Genomic DNA, 18,172 nt, shown 5'->3' with positions numbered 1-18,172 from the left:
TTTTAAATATATCATTTCAAATGTATATTTTCTTACCTTGGTCTACTATGCTACTATAAAATCTGAAGAAATGATACTTAATGGTACCTGACTTTATTATCCTGTTTTACCTCCTACAGTTTGTAACATATTAACAAAGAATTCAGTCCTGAATATACTGAAGTAAAATTGTCTGTGTGCTGGGGTGTACCTACCCCACACTGGTTCAGCAGAGGTTATTCACACTCTGTAGGCTGAGAAGGCCACTGGCCATGCTGCCCAAGGAGCCAGGGCCGCTATGGTGATGCTAGAGATTAGGCCACTTGGGCCGCCAAACCCCTATTTTAATTTCCCCACAGCCCAGCAGCCCTCTGACAGGGGTACCTACCCCACGACAGTCAGAACAAATTTACAAAACATTTTGTTACTTGTTTCAGGCTCTCAGATACAATGGTGACATGGTCCAGATGAGTATGCAGACATATTTCCTAAAGTAGAAAAGATACTTCTATTAGGGAGATTGCTTACCTATCAAGGTGATCCATTTCCCAATAATAATATATAAAATAATAATAAATAATAATAATAATAATAAAGGCATCCTTTATGTTTAGTCTATTGTTATTGCAGACAATACTTTTACAATTATTTAGTTTTTCCATTTCAAGCGCAGGCTCTAGCTATATTTAAGACCTCCTACTTAGTCACATCCTGGTTGAATATGTGAACTCACATGCCTTTCAAGTCCTTCAAGAACTGACTTCCTTAAAAGAAATGAGGCACGGTAATGTTGGGCTGTTGGAATATCTTGGTTCTTTTCCTACTTTGACACAGACTTGCACTGTCACCTTATGCAAATCACTTAATATCTCTGTGTCTTTGTTTCCTCATCTTTAAAATGAGGGATAAAGTAATAATATAGTTTCATAGAGTTTAAGGACAGAAGGGACTATTAGATTCTGTAGTCTGACTTCCTGCATATCACAGACCATAAATTTAATCCAAATACTCATATACTGAGCCTGATTACTCTAGTTTAGTGGTTCTCAACCAGGGGTATGTGTACCCCTGGGGGTACTCAGAGGTCTTCCAGGGGGTACATCAACTCATCTAGATATTTGCCTAGTTTTATAACAGACTACATAGCAAAGTCAGTACAAACTAACATTTCATAGACAATGATTTATTTATACTGCTCTGTATAGTATACACTGAAATGTAAGTACAGTAGTTATACTCCAATTGATTTATTTTATAATTATATGGTAAAAATGAGAAAGTAAGCAATTTTTCAGTAATAGTGTGCTGTGACATGTTTGAATTTTTATGTATGAATTTATAAGTTTTTAAGTGAGGTGAAACTTGAGAGTATACAAGACAAATCAGACTCCTGAAAGGGGTACAGTAGTCTGGAAAGGTTGAGAGCCGCTGCTCTAGTTGAATTAAAGCATTTTAGTTCTCAGGAAACTTTTTTTGTGCCAAAAGGTAGAGGACAGGAGAGACTGAGGTCTCAGCAATGCCAAAGGCCCCGGTGGTGGCTGGAAATTATTAGGTAAAATATGCCCAGGTGATCCCAGCAAGTGATGCAGGCTCCACACAGCAGAAGAGGGCAAAAACCCCCAACATCCCTGCCAATCTGACCTGGGGGGAAATTCCCTCCCAACCCCAAATCTGGTGTTCAGTTAGACCCTGAGCATGTGAGAAAGACCCACCAGCCAGGCATCTAAGATACAGAATTTTCTGTAACACCTCAGAACACCAGCCCACCATAGCTGGTATCCTATCTCCAGCTGTGGAAGATCTCTGATGCTTCAGAGTAAGAAAAGGAAATAAATAAATAGATTACAATTGTGCATCGGGGGAGAGGGGGAGGGAGAATTCCTTCTTGACCTCTGCAGGTGACCAGCTGAAGTCCTGAAGCCTGAGATTAGATTACAATGATTAACATTATAGTCATCAGTATTAGTATTCATTAATATGCACTGGTGGGCCACGGTGTAGAACTTGTTCCCCTTTAATATCCATTTTAGTCCCTCTCCCCAGTTTGAAAAAACCCTTGAATTTCCCTTCAAAATTTGATTTTAATTTTTTGTTTTGTTTTAACTGTTCTTCAGTGTGCCTTCTTCTATACGGACCTCCTCAGGAAGGTTTCTGGTTCAATGTATGTACCTGTTCACACTGTGGATCTTTTTTTGGATTGGGATTAAAAAGAGCAGAGGGAATGAAGTTCTCATGTGTCATGGAGAGGCCATTATTTCCTTCTTTTTGAATCAAGGCTCACCTTTGCTCCTGTTAGAGTACAGGAGCAATTTTAATGGTCCACCTGATGGATTAGTGAAAGAGGATGGGTTCCAGGTATCTGAGAAAGAATGACAATACAATTCTCTAACACTATCAAAATGGTAACCCTGAAATACTCCTGCCATTGCATCTCCCTCATAGCTCACCTCAGTACACAGATGTTATCTCTCACAGATCCGCAGAAGGAGGGAGATTAAGGTGCTGCTGGCAGAAATTTTGCTCTAAATTAAGATGTGTGTGTCATGAAGACAGCTCATTTTTAAAAAATTATTAGGCTGTGGTATGATAGCATCAAAGAGGTTTTTCCCTCCACCTCAGCATCTGTAAAGTCCCAAACAACAGAACTTTTCCACATGGTCTTTTCTCAGATACTAAGTTGAGTGTTTCTCAGAGCATGGACAGGTTTCAGAGTAGCAGCTGTGTTATTCTGCATCCGCAAAAAGAACAGGAGTACTTGTGGCACCTTAGAGACTAACAAATTTATTAGAGCATAAGCTTTGCAACCGAAGAAGTGGGCTGTAGTCCACGAAAGCTTATGCTCTAATAAATTTGTTAGTCTCTAAGGTGCCACAAGTACTCCTGTTCTTTTTTCAGAGCATGGAGTTTTCCCAACTGCTTTGCCTACATGATAACTTGGATGCAGACTATATTGGTAGCTAGACTGATGTCTGAAAGAAACAAATACAATTTCTTCTATATTTGAGTTTTGGCCACTCACTAAGTTTATGGATATGTTCTGAGAACTTTAGGCTACAACCTACAATCTAGAATTGTCAACTGGTAAGGAGACTAATAAGGAAACCAGAGGTGTTAGCATAAGACATCACCAATGCTTCCTTTACAGAGGGGAAGTTCTCACTCCTTTAAGAGGTGCTGATAATCAGACCTGTGGTCAAGAAGGCATCTCTTGTCCTCTCTCCAATGACAGTGGCTAGAGCTGCTTGCCTTTTAAAAATAAATACATAAATAAAGATTACTAGGCTGTTTGGTAAGGCAACTTTGTAAGGTCCGAGGCCTTTTTCTGCAGCCACATTAGGACAGCAGCCAAGCAACTATATGCCAAGAAGCAGAATGTCACATCCTCAAATTCCCTCTAAATTAATCAAATTAATATAATATAGGGCTGTTAAGAAGTTGCTCCTGTCCTAATAGTACTCACCATCACCAGATAAAGAAATCTTAAGAAGTTTCAAGAAAACTTTGTTTGATAGCATTCTGTCTGGCAAAGAATCGCTTATCACTTTATTCACTTTGTGATTATACTTCTTTATTGTTTTACCCTTATGGTCTCTACATCTCTATTGTTTATCTGTATGGTTTCTATCTGTTTCTTTGATTGTTTCTGTCTGTTGCATAACTAATTTTGCAAGATTTAAATCAGCTAAGATGGGGTATGATTGGTTAAAGAACTGTTTTACAATATGTTAGAATTGGTCAAAGAATTATTTTGTAATGCTTTAGTAAAGTGATTGGTTAAGGTATAGTTAAGCACGACAAGTTTCATGATATAAACTGGCAACCAACTCCAGGACACAGCCCAATCAGAGCTGCCAGACCTCAACACCCTGCCAACTATATTGAACAGAAGCTGGAGTCCCTGGATGACCTGATCCTGAATAGCCACAAGAACATAAGAACAACCATACTGGGTCAGACCAAAGGTCCATCTAGCCCAGTATCCTGTCTTCCGACAGTGGTCAATGCCAGAAAAAGTTTGTCTGCCTTATTGGGAGTGGTGAGCATTGTATGCTTAGCGTGTGCATTCTGGTTTGGTAACTGTTAATAAATAGAGGTAAAGGATATTACTGTTTAAGGCTCTTTCACTGGTAATAGGTCCCATAAGCCCCCTGAAGATGACATCCTGAGCCTTAGGAATGGGGGAAGGGTGGGTGCTCTAGAGTGTGCGGGTAACAACTTTGGTAACACCTGGAGGCCTCTGCCTCTCTTCTCTCCTTTGACTCTGGTTTTAGGCCAGCATATGGTATGGAGACAGTGTTGGTCTCACTGGTCAATGATCTCCCAATGAGGTAAATATATATGTTGACATCTCCATCCCTTGACTTCTGGAGTCTGTCAATCCTGGCAGAGACAGAAATAGTCATACTTGAATAGTTTTGTTCTTTTCAATGGTAAGAAGAGTCAAGTAAAATATCAGGGGAGCTGCAATGTTCTACCCTGTCACTCCTCCTGCTCAATGTGTACGAGATGCTGCCAGGCAAAAAGTGAAACCATTATGGTTGCAATGCCTATAGTATGCTGATGAAACTGAGCTCTGGTACATCAGGTCTAAATGGTGCAGACATTTAGGTTTCCTCGTGTCTGGCCATGACTGGAGCTTGGATGAGGGATAGTTGGCTGAAACCCAATCTGGATAAGATAGAAGTGATGTTAGCTGGCTGGGAGAAGCAACTAGAGGAAATAATAATATTTAGAGATGGTGGGCATAGGCGTGCGCATGGGGTGTGCCGGGTGTGCCCAGGCACACCCTAATGCAGGGGTGGGCAAATGGCTCCACTCTCCGGCGTGGCAAGCCGCGGGGTCCGCGCTCCCAGGCCGGAGCGCCTGGCCAAACGCAGCAAGCCGCCGGCCCCTCCCCTGCCTTCCTCCTTCCCCTGGAGCCATGCTGCCGCCCGCGCAGTGCTCTGGGGGCCAGGGCTGCGCACTCCCATGGGGCAGCATTTGGCTCTGTGGTGAGGCAGACATGCTCCCCACTCCCCTGGAGCTGTGCCGCCGCGCGCAGCGCTCTGGGAGCCGGGGCTGTGCGCTCCCGCAGGGCAGTGTTTGGCTCCGCGGGGAGGCTAGGAGCCTCATCTCATGGTAAAGGGTCCGGGGCCAGGGGGTTTGGATAAGGGGTGGGGGCAGTCAGGGGACAGGGTGGGTTGGATAGGGGATGGGATCCTAGGGGGGGTGGTTAGGGGTGGGGGGGCCTCTGGAGGGGGCAGACAGGGAGCAGGGGGGAATTGGATGGGGCATGGGAGTCCCGGGGTCTGTCAGGGGGCAGGGGGTGGATAGGGGTCAGGGCAGTCAGGGGACAGGGAGCAAGGAGAGTCCTGGGGGGCAGTTAGAGGGGGGGGTCTCTGAAGGGGGTGGTCAGGGGACAAGGAGCTGGGGGTTTGGATGAGTCAGGAGTTCTGGGGGGGCTGTCAGGAGGCGGGGGTGTGGAGAGGGGTTGGGGAAGGCAGGAAGCAGGGAGGGCTGTATGGGTCGGGAGTTCTGGGGGTCCTGTCAGGGGTGGGGAGCAGTTGGATAGGTGTGGGAGTCCCGGGGGTCTGTCTGGTGGCGGGGGTGTGGATAAGGGTCGGGGTAGTCATGGGACAGGTAGGGGATAGGGTCCTAGTGGGCAGTCAGGGGACAAGGAGTAGGGTGGGTTGTATAGGGGGTGGGATCCCAGGGGGTGGTTAGGGGCGGGGGGGTCTCTGGAGGGGGCAATCAGGGAGCAGGGGGGTTGGATGGGGCATAGGAGTCCCAGGGTCTGTCAGGGGGCGGGGGGTGGATAGGAGTCAGGGGACAGGGAGCAAGGAAGGTCCTGGGGGAGGGCAGTTAGGGTGGGTGGTCTCTGGAGGGGGTGGTCAGGGGACAAGGAGCTGGGGGTTTGGATGAGTCAGGAGTTCTGGGGGGGCTGTCAGGAGGTGGGGGTGTGGAGAGGGGTTGGGGCAGGCAGGGAGCAGTGGGGGTTGTATGGGTCAGGAGCTTTGGGGGTCCCTGTCTGGGGGCGGTTGGATAGGCGTGGGAGACCCGGGGGTCTGTCTGGGGGCGGGGGTGTGGATAAGGGTCAGGGCAGTCAGGGGACAGGTAGGGGGTAGGGTACTAGGGGGGCAGTCAGGGGCCAAGGAACAGGGAGGCTTAGGTAGGAGGTGGAGTCCTGGGGGGGCAGTTAGGGGCAGGGGTCCCAGGAGGGGGTAGTCAGGGGAGAAGGATCAGGGGGGGTTGGGGGTTCTGAGGGGGGAAGTCAGGGGGCGGAAAGTAGGAGGGAGTGGATGGGGGCGGGACTAGGGCAGGGGCAGGGCTAGGGCGGGGCTCCCTGGGTGCACACCCTAATGAAATGGGCTGCGCACGCCTATGATGGTGGGGTTGACATCTACCCTCCTTTTGTTACTAAAATTGCAGTATAAAAAGTCTGTAAACTACTTGGTCCCCAGTAAACAAGGGGTTAAGTCGAGCTTCACTTTCCCCTCCCACCCTGCCTCCCTTTGCATATGTGCTCCAGGGAACGAAATTCCATTTGGTTTCTGGGACATACAGAAGGGAAAGAACGACTAAAAGGCAAGACTCCAGCCTTAGGCTCTGAAGACAAGGTTGATCTCCAGGATGGTAAAATGTTGGTTTGTACTCTTTTGGCTTATGCTACCTTATTGAAATTTATGATTATAATGATTCTCTCCTGGTTAACAGTTTACTGAATGTTGCTATGCTTTGTTTCTGTTGTACCATCTCACCTTCTTATGGGGTCCTGTTGCTCCTGCTGAACTGATTTTCTCATCTCCATGTGATGAACAGGTTGTGACCATCCTTTTAGGATATAGACACCACACACACACCTCAATTATATCAACACCTTTTATCACATCCAGCCTCTCTATTCCCAGAGCGTAGTTATCAGGGTTCAGTCAAGCTGCAAGGGCATATCGAGTGGGGTCCCGCAGGGATCAGTTCTGTTCAATATCTTCATTAATTATTTACCTAATGGAATAGAGAGTACACTTATAAAGTTTGTGGATGACACCAAGCTGGGAGGGGTTGCAAGTGCTTTGGAGGATAGGATTAAAATTCAAAATAATCTGGACAAACTAGAGAAATGGTCTGAAGAAAACAAGATGAAGTTCAATAAGTGGAATACTATGCCTTTGTCCTTAGGAAGGAACAATCAGCTGCACACATACAAAATGGGAAATGACTGCCTAGGAAGGAGTACAGTGGAAAGGGATCTTGGGGGTCATAGTGGATCACAAGCTAAATATGAGTCAACAGTATAACACTGCTGCAAAAAAAGCAAACATCATTCTGGGATGTATTAGCAGGAGTGTTGTAAGCAAGACATGAGAAGCAATTCTTCCACTGTACTCTGTACAGTTAGGCCTCAACTGAAATATTGTGTCCAGTTCTGGGCACATTTCAGGAAAGATGTGGAATAACTGGAGAAAGTCCAGAGAAGAGCAACAAAAATGATTAAAGGGCTAGAAAATAAGATCTATGAGGGAAGATTCAAAAAATTGGGTTTGTTTAATCTGGAGAAGAGAAGACTGAGAGGGGACATGATAATAGTTTTCATGTACATAAAAAGCTGTTACAAGGAAGAGGGAGAAAAATTATCCTCCTTAACCTCTGAGGATAGGACAAGTAATGGTCTTAAATTGCAGCAAGAGTGGTTTAGGTTTGACATTAGGAAAAACTTCCTAACTGTCAGGATGGTTAAGCACTGGAATAAATTGCCTTGGGAGATGGTGGAATCTCCATCATTGGAGATTAAGAGCAGATTAGATCAATACCTGTCAGGGATGGTCTAGATAATACTTAATCCTGCCATGAATGCAGGGGACTGGATTAAATGACCTCTTGAGGTCCCTTCCAGTTCTATGATTACTGTTTGATATACCATTAGAGACTACGTGAGAAAAGTAGTTTGTACTGAGTTTGTTGACCATCAGACAAAGACTATCTATTCACACTGGCTTTCTCTAACGGGGGCGTGGATAGTCTCCACTTTTATGAGTTAGAGAATGTTTGTGTTATTGACATTGTGTCAACTGAGGTTTATTTTGTAATATTTTTAAATATTGTGTGTTCATGTGCCTAGAGTCTGATGGACACATTTGAATAAATCAAAAATAAATACATACATTAAATCAAAAGATGTCCCATGTACACATTTCATGGCCTTCTATAACAGAGCCACAGCCGATCCTGATTGTCAAATATGGCAAACAATCTGACTGTTGGGGAACGGCAACAGGAAATGCATTGATAGCTTAGTGCACTGCCCCATGTCCTAATATAAGGGTGATGAGTTCATTCCTTCATTTGGCAAGGGAATTTTAAAAACAGTCATATGACTCAAAGACATCTCGGCTTACTGCTCAATGACTGTTAGCATGGAAGCGGGAAATAAACAAATACTTATAGCACTTAAACTCTGTGAAGTGTTACATCCTCACAACACCCCGTAAATTAAGCATGGAGAAAGTTGTGGTGGAGAGGTTAAGCAATTTGCATAGAGTATTTAGAATTTGGTAGTCCCTGGCCCATTAGATCAGATAGAACCTACCTCCCACAAAAAAAAAGGCACCTGGAAATCAGGAGGGAACCCCAACTGCACTCCAGTATGTGGGATGAGGAGTCCTTAACTGCCCATACAAGGTCACTTTAAAAAATGAAAGAAAGAGAATTACATACCGCATGGGCTGGCTGGGTTCTGTCCCTCTCTCCTTGGAACCACATACAGTAGTCACTATATAATAGCCAAGTTTATTACTGTTGTTATAGACGTTCAGAAATTCCTGCAGGCTGCGTAGCTCCAGTGGTGGGGAAAGACAGATTTGTGATAGAAAAGAACTAAGTATGGAAATGGGGCACTAGTTTTCTCACGTTCCCCTTCTCTCTTATAAGATGCTCTGCAACTGTAGGGCACAACGGATTTTTGGACCTCTGCAGCAAATAAACTTTATTCCAATATAGGTGGAACCAAACTCTACAGCAAGCACAGCTCCAATGGATTTTGAAAGGGTTTGTTTACCTACCCCCAAATGGAATTGTGAAGATTTTTATAAATATTTCTTAAGTGCTTTAAATATGTAGAGTCAAACTGAACTTTCGATTACAATAAATATGGAGTGACTCAACTGCTTTCTGTGGAGTTGCTTCAGGTTAACCCTGAGTATCTGAGCAGTATTGGACTCAAAAAATAATATATAATTGCTAAGTATTTATTCTTAAAAGGCTAATGATATTGTTTGCCAAATAGGGTCTCTATGCCATTTGCCAGCCACAATTGCAGGAAAATGGTAGGGCATTTTACATTCCATGGGTAGTATGCTTTTAGCTAGGGAATTTAACTATGTGAATCTCTCTTCTATATGTGGGAGTCTTGTGTCTAAATTGAGATATGCGGCATGGTGGAAAATTTAGCTCTGGAAAGGCAAAACATTGTAAAAGCAAGGAGATTAATATAGAGACTTGGCTGCACCCAACATACACAGTTAAAAGAGAGAAACTGTGCAAAGATGAGAATATTCAGTTCCTTGGTCTATGCTATAAATAAATATGATGTACATGAAATCCAGCATATGTAACAGATGGTGTTAATGATAACAACTGTGCTCCATGTGGCATAAGAAAAATTCTTAAAGGGACTCTGCCAAGATTGGTATGCCCACAATTTGACCTCTTTTTTTTATTCTTATACTGTCTTGTAACATATTTGTGATTCTATATATTTTTTCCAAACAAATATTTCAGTGCTTCTATTCTAATGAAAAAAATGACAATAGCCTAGCACTGGAAGAAATATGGTTGAATTGTTGGGCAAGGATCACTCTGCCTGTGAAACAGTAATATTACCTGTTAATAACAATTAGATTAACTGATAGAGTATTATAAGCTTAATTCTTTAGTGTCTGTGAAGTGCTTTGAGATCCTTTGATAAGTGATTTATAAGTACAAAAGATTATTAATGAAAAAAGTTATAACAAAGGTCTCTACAGATCTTGCAATGAGAAGGAAATATTTTAAACATAAATGAGAAATTAGTAAGGAAAGTAACTTCAGTTTAGAGTTTCCAGTTTCCAGAGTAATTATGATGGATGGTGAGGAAAACACAGAAAAACTGTGAAGATATTCTGTTTATCCTTTTATGTTTTATAGATTTCAGAATAACCAAAATATATAGTACTTTCTATTACTGTATTCTCAATATTCCATTCACAAAGCTTTCAAATGCTATTGTTATTGCTGCTTGTCTAAATAATATACTCCCAAATCGTGATGGGTATCTGGGAGGTGGAGATGGGGAGGAGGAAGACAGAGGGTATCCCCTGGGAGTCATTCCATTATAAGAAACTCTGTGCAATTCTGTTTGCTCCATTATGTTCACACAAAATAGCCTCTGTGCCCTCCACTTACTATACTAATGCATTTGAAAAATGAGCCATTTTGCATATTGTATCTTACACACAAAAAAGAGAAGGGCAATTTGTCTGGCATCATCTTTGTAATGACTAATGTAAAACCAACAGAAATTGTTTAGTCTTCATAGTAACACAGAAGTAAGAAATAAAAGAAAGTCCTATTAGGTAAGGTATGCAATTTTCCTGCAAGAGAGGATGTTCCCTAAAGCATACTATCCAAAGTAATTGTAGATGCCCCAAGTGATGGGGCTTCCAATCCACTTACCTTGTTTTTATGAAATCTATGTATGTACATTATATAAAACATCAGATGACTCATACTGATTCACAAAGAAATGTTTAGATTATGAGATAACAAACACAGCTAAGATCAGGCGAAAAATACTTTATGCCTAAATATTGGAGGACATCATGTGACATATTAGATCAGCGGACTGTCAACCTCAGTTGGGCTTAGACACTGGATGACACAGGATTGGGACAATATTTGCTCTTACTAAATAAAGGCAAAAGTTTTCTTTCACACCAAAGTCTGTGTGGCTGAAGCTCAGGAAGGTAAAAAAGTCAGAATGGCATTCTTACTTATTTGTGGTTGGGCAAAGTACTATTCTGATTCACCCTAAAGAGTGGGGAGCACCTTGTGTTGCTCGTCCAGTGTGGAATTAGGTCCTGATGTACTTCTGAAAGTATTGTTGTCTCCACTGTACACAGAGGCACCAGTTCAGCAAAGCATTAAAGCCCATGCTTAAGTTCATCACTATGAAGCAACGTACTTAAGCACGTGTTGCTGAATAGATACAGACTTAATTAAGCGCATGATTGAAGTTCAGCAAAACACTTAAGTGTTTGCTTAATTAGGGCCAGCAAAACACTTAAGTATTTGCTTAATTAGGGCCAGAGAAAGGAATGGAGTGTCTAAAACAGAGTGCTTCAGAATCCATCCTGATGGGATAAGAGAAATATGAGGAGCTGCCAGTACCGCTGGAGGGATGCTGAGGGATGTCCAGGGCCCTGGGGTAGAGTGAACCAAGGAAGGGAAGATAGAGGGTGATGGGTCAGAGACCAGCAGGGTTGGGAGGAAGGCAACGGGATGAAAAGAGTGAGGGAATTGTAAGGTTTGCATAGGCATACCAAGCGGAAAGTACAAGTTGTAGATATGACAAGTGAAGCTTAGGAGCAGAGTACTACCACTTTTCCGCCAATATTTATCTGTAGATTTCCCCACGGTTACTGATTTCTTTCACTGAATGATTATATAGAGAGGGATCAGAAACAGCTGATGCATGCCCAGCCAACATACCAGCGCTTCTCTGAACCTACTATCATGTTCTCAAGAATCTCAGCTTACATTAAAAAACAAAAAAGTAAGTCTCTAGCTGTTAGGATTTTGAAGAAACATTTGGTTCATGTTGATTAATTCAAACAGGAACAGGTGCAGAGAAGGACTACTAGGATGATCAGAGGAATGGAAAACTGACCTAATGAGAGGAGACTCAAAGAGCTTGGCTTGTTTAGCCTAACCAAACAAAGGCTGTGGGGAGATATGATTGCTCTCTTTAAACACATCAGTGAGATAAATACCAGGGAGGAAGAGGAGATATTTAAGTTAAGCGCCAGTGTTGACAGAAGAACAAGTGGATATAAACTGGCCATCAGCAAATTTAGGCTTAAAATTACAGAAAGGTTTCTAACTATCGGAAGAATGAAGTTCTGGAACAGCCTTCCAAGGGGAGCCATGGGGACAAAAAGCCTAACTGGCTTCAAGACTGAGCTTGATAAGTTTATGGAGGGGATAGTATGATGAAACTGCCTACAATGATATGTTGCCAATCTGCGACTGATAGCAGCAAATATCCCCAACAGTGATGGGATGCTAGATGGGGAGGTCTCTGAGTTACTACAGAGAATTCTTTCCCAGGTATTTGGCTGTTAGGTCTTGCCGAAATGCTAAGGGTCCAACTGACTTCCATATTTGAGGTCAGGAAAGAATTATCCCCCAGGTCAGATTGGCAAAGACCCTGGGAGGGGTTGTCTTCCTTTGCAGCATGGAGCACGGGTCACTTGCAGGTTTAAACTAGTGTAAATGGTTGATTCTCTGTAACTGGAAGTCTTTAAATCATGATTTGAGGACTTCAGTAACTCAGCCAGAGGCTATTATAGAAGCGATGGGCAAGGTTGTGTGGCCTGCAATATGATCAGACTAGATCAGTGGTGGGCAACCTGTGGCCCATCAGGGTAATCCGCTGGCAGGCCACGAGACAGTTTGTTTACATTGACCGTCCTCAGGCACAGCTGCCCACAGCTCCCAGTGGCCTGGTTCGCTGTTCCCGGCCAATGGGAGCTGCAGGAAGCGGTGGCCAGCACGTTCCTGCGGCCTACGCCGCTTCCCATAGTTCCCATTGGCTGGGCTCCTGGAGCTGCACTGCCTCAGAGCATAGGGGGATGGCAGCTGTAGCAACAACCTTTCAAAGAGTTCAGCTTGGACTTCCCAGCATGTGGGAGGATCAGGGCCATAGCTCTGCCTTACCTGTTTCCTCTGAAGTGGCTAGTGCTGTAGCAGGCAGGTGCTGGGAGCAGAACTTAGACCCTAAATTCAGAACAGGTATTGTGCTAGGTCCACACACAGGTGCACAAAAGAAAGGTTCCCTGTGCCACTGCTCCCTCCCCTTTGTGTCCTCTTGTAGGGCCCTGCACAATCTAACGCTATGAACAGTTAGACCTTCTTTTGCTCCCACTGAAGCCAATGGGAGATTTCTCATTGATTTCAGCAGGAGCAGGATAGGATTAACTTCACTGTACCACATAAGACAGTATATGGATTTATTAATACAGGGATGCTAACCTTTGTTTCACAATTTATCACTGTGATGATACTGTAAGTATAGGCCCGTAGCTTGACAGATGAAAGCAAAATTAAAATACTTTCAAAATAATGATAAAAATGTACATTAGTTCTTTGCTCTGTTGGCATGAATAGTTTAGCTATGCAAATTTTTTACTTCATTGCTGAGTAATCTGCTCATATACACAGTGCAGGGAACTTGTGTTAACTATATTTTTTTAATTTGTTACCAAGACTACATCAGATCATTAGAGCATGCACAGAAGACAAGCATTAAATCAACTGCCAAAGAACAAGATGTGGAATTTCCACATGAACAAGTACTTTCATTTGAAATACATATATCTACTTTATGTCAGAACATAGGAAAACATAGGAAAGTGCTCATTCCTTTTCTAAGTAAATCATAATTGACACGCTTTATAGAGAACCACTCTCACAAACTGCAAAGTTAACGGTATCTTGCAACCCCATTACAAATACATACATATGAAAAATTACTTACTGCAAAGCTTGCTCAAACTACAGCATCTAGCATCAAGTACGTTGGAGTAAGTAGTATTTTTAGGTTTTTTTTTTTTTTAAATTAAGTCAGCCGTAGTAATGTCAAACAAAGAATGCCCCACAAAACCCAGCATTCAAGGGCTGCTGATCAAATTCAGAAACAGGCCTCTTTACATGCTTAGTACTGCAGCAATAACATTTCTCACAATACAGTGCAACAAAGACACATAGCTATGAAACGGAGAGGCAAGCTAATGTGCAAATCCTTGTTCCATCCACACCGCTAGCGCACTGCAGCTTATGAGTCACCCAGAAATTCTGTAGACAACATAGACAATAGGCACTCATCTAAATACTCTATTAAATATGTCAAAGCCTATGGTTTCTGCCACAATGAATGCTAATAATATCATGATACTCATAAAACATCTCACATGAACAACTCCAGTGACTGAGCAATCCTATATCATGCTAGTACTTACAGCATCAGATGATCAGACAGGACAAACCACTGTATTTAGCTATTTCTTCATAAACTGCTTTCACATACTGGCCTGTTCATTGTGCCAATTCTTCCATTGGTTGCTGGTGTTTGACAGCATCTGGACTCAAAACAATCTTGTCCCTCTTCCCCCTTTTGTAAAATCAGCAGATTTCAGCATAATGCGTGACCACTGCTGCAGCCTCAATGCAGCCAAACAAGTTTAATGCAGCAGAGGCTTTAGCTCTGCCCTGCCAGCTCTCGCTCTCTTGCTCTTTTTTTTTTTTTTTTAAAGAGATATGGTCCTGACTAGTCTCAGATTTCAACAGCACAGAAAAATGTCAGTTTGGGGGTTTTTTAGATTATATGTTGCCTAAAGTAAAATACAAAGTGAGGATGTCATATCAAAATTTAATATTTTTAAATATCACTGTCAAGACAGAAGTTCTATTTAAAATATCTCCATTTGCATTAACTGATCAGATTAGGGTGACCAGATCACCCAAGTCAAATATTGGGATGCGGGGGGAGGGGGGAGAAAAGGGCACGTGGCGGGAGGGTTCAGGGCAAAAAAACCCTCCCCCCACCCCTTCCACAAGCGCTGGAGGGAGGCCCGGGAGACGCAGGGGAAGCGCGGGGCCAGGGTGAGTGAGAGTCCGGCCTGGCCCCGAGCACAGGCAGGACTCAGTCGGGCGGTAGGGAGAGTAGGGGGGTGGCCTGCGGGGCCAGGCGGCGGCTGTTCTCCCCCACCCTGGGCAGCGGGACTCGGGAGCAGCCGCTGCTGCAGCTCCCATTGCCGCGGGGGGAGGAAGCGGCCGATGGCCAAGCTCGGCAGCTGCGGCTCTGGCGCCCAGGCCCGAACCCCCCGAGCCCGGGCCTGCTTCGGGGACCCAGCAGCACGCACGCTGCGCCCAGCCCCTGGTCAGTCGCGTCTGGGCTGCTGCCCAGCTGGTGCTATCCCGCGATGGCCCCGGGGCGGAGGCATTGGCAGCTCAGCCCCGTTCGTTCCCAAGGGTCCCGAGCGGGACGGGAGGGCTGGGGCCTGCTGCCCCCACTCCGGGGCCATCGCAGGATACCACCAACTGGGCAGCAGCCCAGACGCGACTGGCCAGGGGCTGGGCGCAGCGTGCGTGCTGCTGGGTCCCCGCAACAGGCCCGGCCTTGGGGGCTTCGGGCCCGGGCACCAGAGCCGCCGAGCTTGGCCATTGGCCGCTTCCTCCCCCCGCGGCAGTGGGAGTTGCAGCAGCGGCTGCTCCCGAGTCCCGCTGCCCGGGGGGGAGAGAACAGCCGACGCCTGGCCCCGCAGGCCACCCCCCTACTCTCCCTACCGCCTGACTGAGTCCTGCCTGCACTGGGGCCAGGCCGGATTCTCACTCACCCCAGCCCCGCACTCCCCCTGCGTCTCCAGGGCCAACCTCCAGCACTTGTGGACGGAGGAGGAACGGTGAGCCTGGGGAAGAGGCAGGGATTCGGGGAGGGAGCCAATGGGGGAAGGAGGGGGCAGAGTCGGGGCGGGGGAGGGGGGCGGGCACTTCCAGGCTCCGGAGTATTTGCTTGTTTGTCCAGTGTCCTGAGCTAACATTGGTCGGGACGCGGGACAAACAAGGAAATATCAGGACAGTCCCGATAAAATCGGGATGTCTGGTCACCCTAGATCAGATAGTAAAGATTTTTTTTTAAAAAATCAAAATTACTTTTCACCTTTTATGCTGTTTGTTCACTTGTTCACTTTTTGCATTTCTCTCTGTCTGTTTTATGCTTGCACAATTCTATTGTGTCTGACAATGCTTACTCTATAAAAAGCACAGGTTTTCAGTGGGATTTTTTCAAATCATGAAAATTTCTCTCTTCATAGTAGCTTTTGTGAACCTCCTTGCTATTCCACTCTTAGCTTTCTCACTTAAGAATTGTATGTGCTTTCGTACTCTTCAGATTATTATTTAGAGGAATTTCTTATGTTGATTAAATCATGGCTATCGTAAACCTAAGTATTAAACTTGATTATCATTTGTGTCCTGAGTTTGGTTCTTCTTTTCCAAGATGGCAAGGGTACTTGTCAGGATCACAGGAGCCTGGCCTACAGTTTGGGACTTAGAATTCCTACCTGCATATAGAGAACTGTGGCCCCTCTCTATTGTTTTATGTGGCTAAAGGTTGTACTGTAGGAGAACCGAATAGCCTTTTTTTTTTTTTTAAACAGACTAACACCTGTGACAGTGAAAAAACCATACTGACAGTGTCATTGGAGCTTACTAGTGATGGTAGATGTCAATGTCATAGTGCTCCTGATCTTCACTATGACCCTACCGCTGCTATTAAAAAATTCTGATGCTTGTCTCTTGCCCAAGCTGGGAGGCTGATTTCTTTTGCTGAAAGTTAGTGTAACTTTGGAAGAACTAGGATATATTCTCGTCCGGTCTCCTCACTGAGGGTAAGGGCCCAGACAGAATGCAGATGAATGCATGACTGAACAGAAGGTATTGACAGGAAGGCTTTGGCCTCCATGACCATGAGATGCTGTTCCAGGAAGGAGGACTGCTGGGGAGAGATGGGGCCCATCTGAACAAGAGGAACAACAGCATCTTTGGACACCAACTCACAACTTAATGAGGAAGGCTTTCAACGTGATTCAAAGGAGGCAGGTGACAAAAACCTAAAGGGATGTATAAAGAGAGGCAACTATAACAGAGAGCTCTGTGTTGTGGTGGAAAGGGAGGGACACAAAATTAAAAGAGAGTCACAGGAGCAACAAGAGGGAAAACAGTGGTAGGATCTGCTCAACATGTTAGGTGTCGTTGCATTTGTGTAAAGAGCATGGGGAATAAACAGGAAGAACTGGAAATTTTACTACATCAACTACATTATGCCTTAACTGGCATCATTAAGACTTGGTGGAATAAATGTCATGACTGGAGTATAGGTTTGCAGGGGGATAGCTTGCAAGGAAGGATTGGCAGGGGAAAAAAGGAAACCAAACCAATTTTCTCTTTTCCAAAGTTACAGGACACAAAATTAGGGCTTATAAAGAGACTCTCTTTGCAACCTCAACCTTAATCATAATTTAAAACCTGTTACACCAGTGAACTGTATGATAGTTAAGATTTAGTGCAGGGGCAGGCAAAATTTTTGGCCTGAGGGCCACATCGGGTTTCCAAAATTGAATGGAGGGCCAGTTAGAGGAGGCTGTGCCTCCCCAAACAGCCAGGCGTGGCCCAGCCCCCAACCCCTATCCAACCCCCCTTTTTCTTGCCCCCTGGCAGCCCCCACCGAGACTCCTACCCCATCCAATCCCCCCTGTTCCCTGTCCCCTGATGCCCCCCCCCCGGGACTCCTGCCCCATCCACCACCCCCTGCTCCCTGTCCCCTGACCGCCCCCAGGCTCCCCGTCCCTGACTGTCCCCCACCACCCAATCCAACACCCCCCCTCCTTCCTGACTGTCCCCCCGGGACTCCCACCCCCATTCAACCACTCCTGTTCCCCGCCCTCTGACCGCCCTGACCCCTATCCACACCCCCACCTCCTGACCACCAACCTGAACTCCCCTGCCCTCTTACCACGCTGCCTGGAGCACCGGTGGCTGGCGGCGCTACAGCCATGCCACCCAGAGCACCGGGTAAGGCTGCAGCTCTACAGCTGTGCTGCCTGGCTGCCCAGAGCATTGTGCCGGAGGCGCAGTGAGCTGAGGCTGCGGGGGAGGGGGTACAGCAGGGAAGAGGCTGGGGGCAAGCCTCCCGGGCCAGAAGCTCAGGGGCCAGGCTGAAGGGTTCAGCAGGCTGGATGTGGCCCACGGGCCGTAGTTTGCCCACCTCTGATTTAGTGTCTTACTTTGAGATAAATACATTTTCAACCAATTAGTTACTAACATTTTGAACGGCAAACAGAATTGTTGACAGTCCAAATTAATTTCTTATATTAAGAATGGATATATTCTTATATATGGAAAA

The 18,172-nt window shown here is 45.2% G+C and overlaps 1 protein-coding gene across 7 annotated transcripts in view; it reads right to left on the bottom strand.

Moving 5' to 3' along the window:
- SACS (sacsin molecular chaperone) overlaps nt 1-18,172 on the bottom strand; it is a 244,919-nt gene that overhangs the window by 120,491 nt on the left and 106,256 nt on the right. For 4 of the 7 annotated variants that reach the window (XM_054015427.1, XM_054015434.1, XM_054015431.1 and 1 more), the window contains exon 1: nt 14,229-14,434. The gene's annotated coding sequence lies outside the window, so the exon portion shown is untranslated. Of the gene's footprint in view, nt 1-367; nt 468-14,228; nt 14,435-18,172 lie in introns of those variants that run through there. The other 3 variants (XM_054015429.1, XM_054015430.1, XM_054015428.1) reach the window with 3 other exon arrangements.

The sequence above is a fragment of the Malaclemys terrapin genome, chromosome 1 (genome assembly GCF_027887155.1).
Source record: "Malaclemys terrapin pileata isolate rMalTer1 chromosome 1, rMalTer1.hap1, whole genome shotgun sequence".
Taxonomy (NCBI): Eukaryota; Metazoa; Chordata; order Testudines; family Emydidae; genus Malaclemys; species Malaclemys terrapin.
This window is presented reverse-complemented; position numbering and strand designations above follow the sequence as displayed.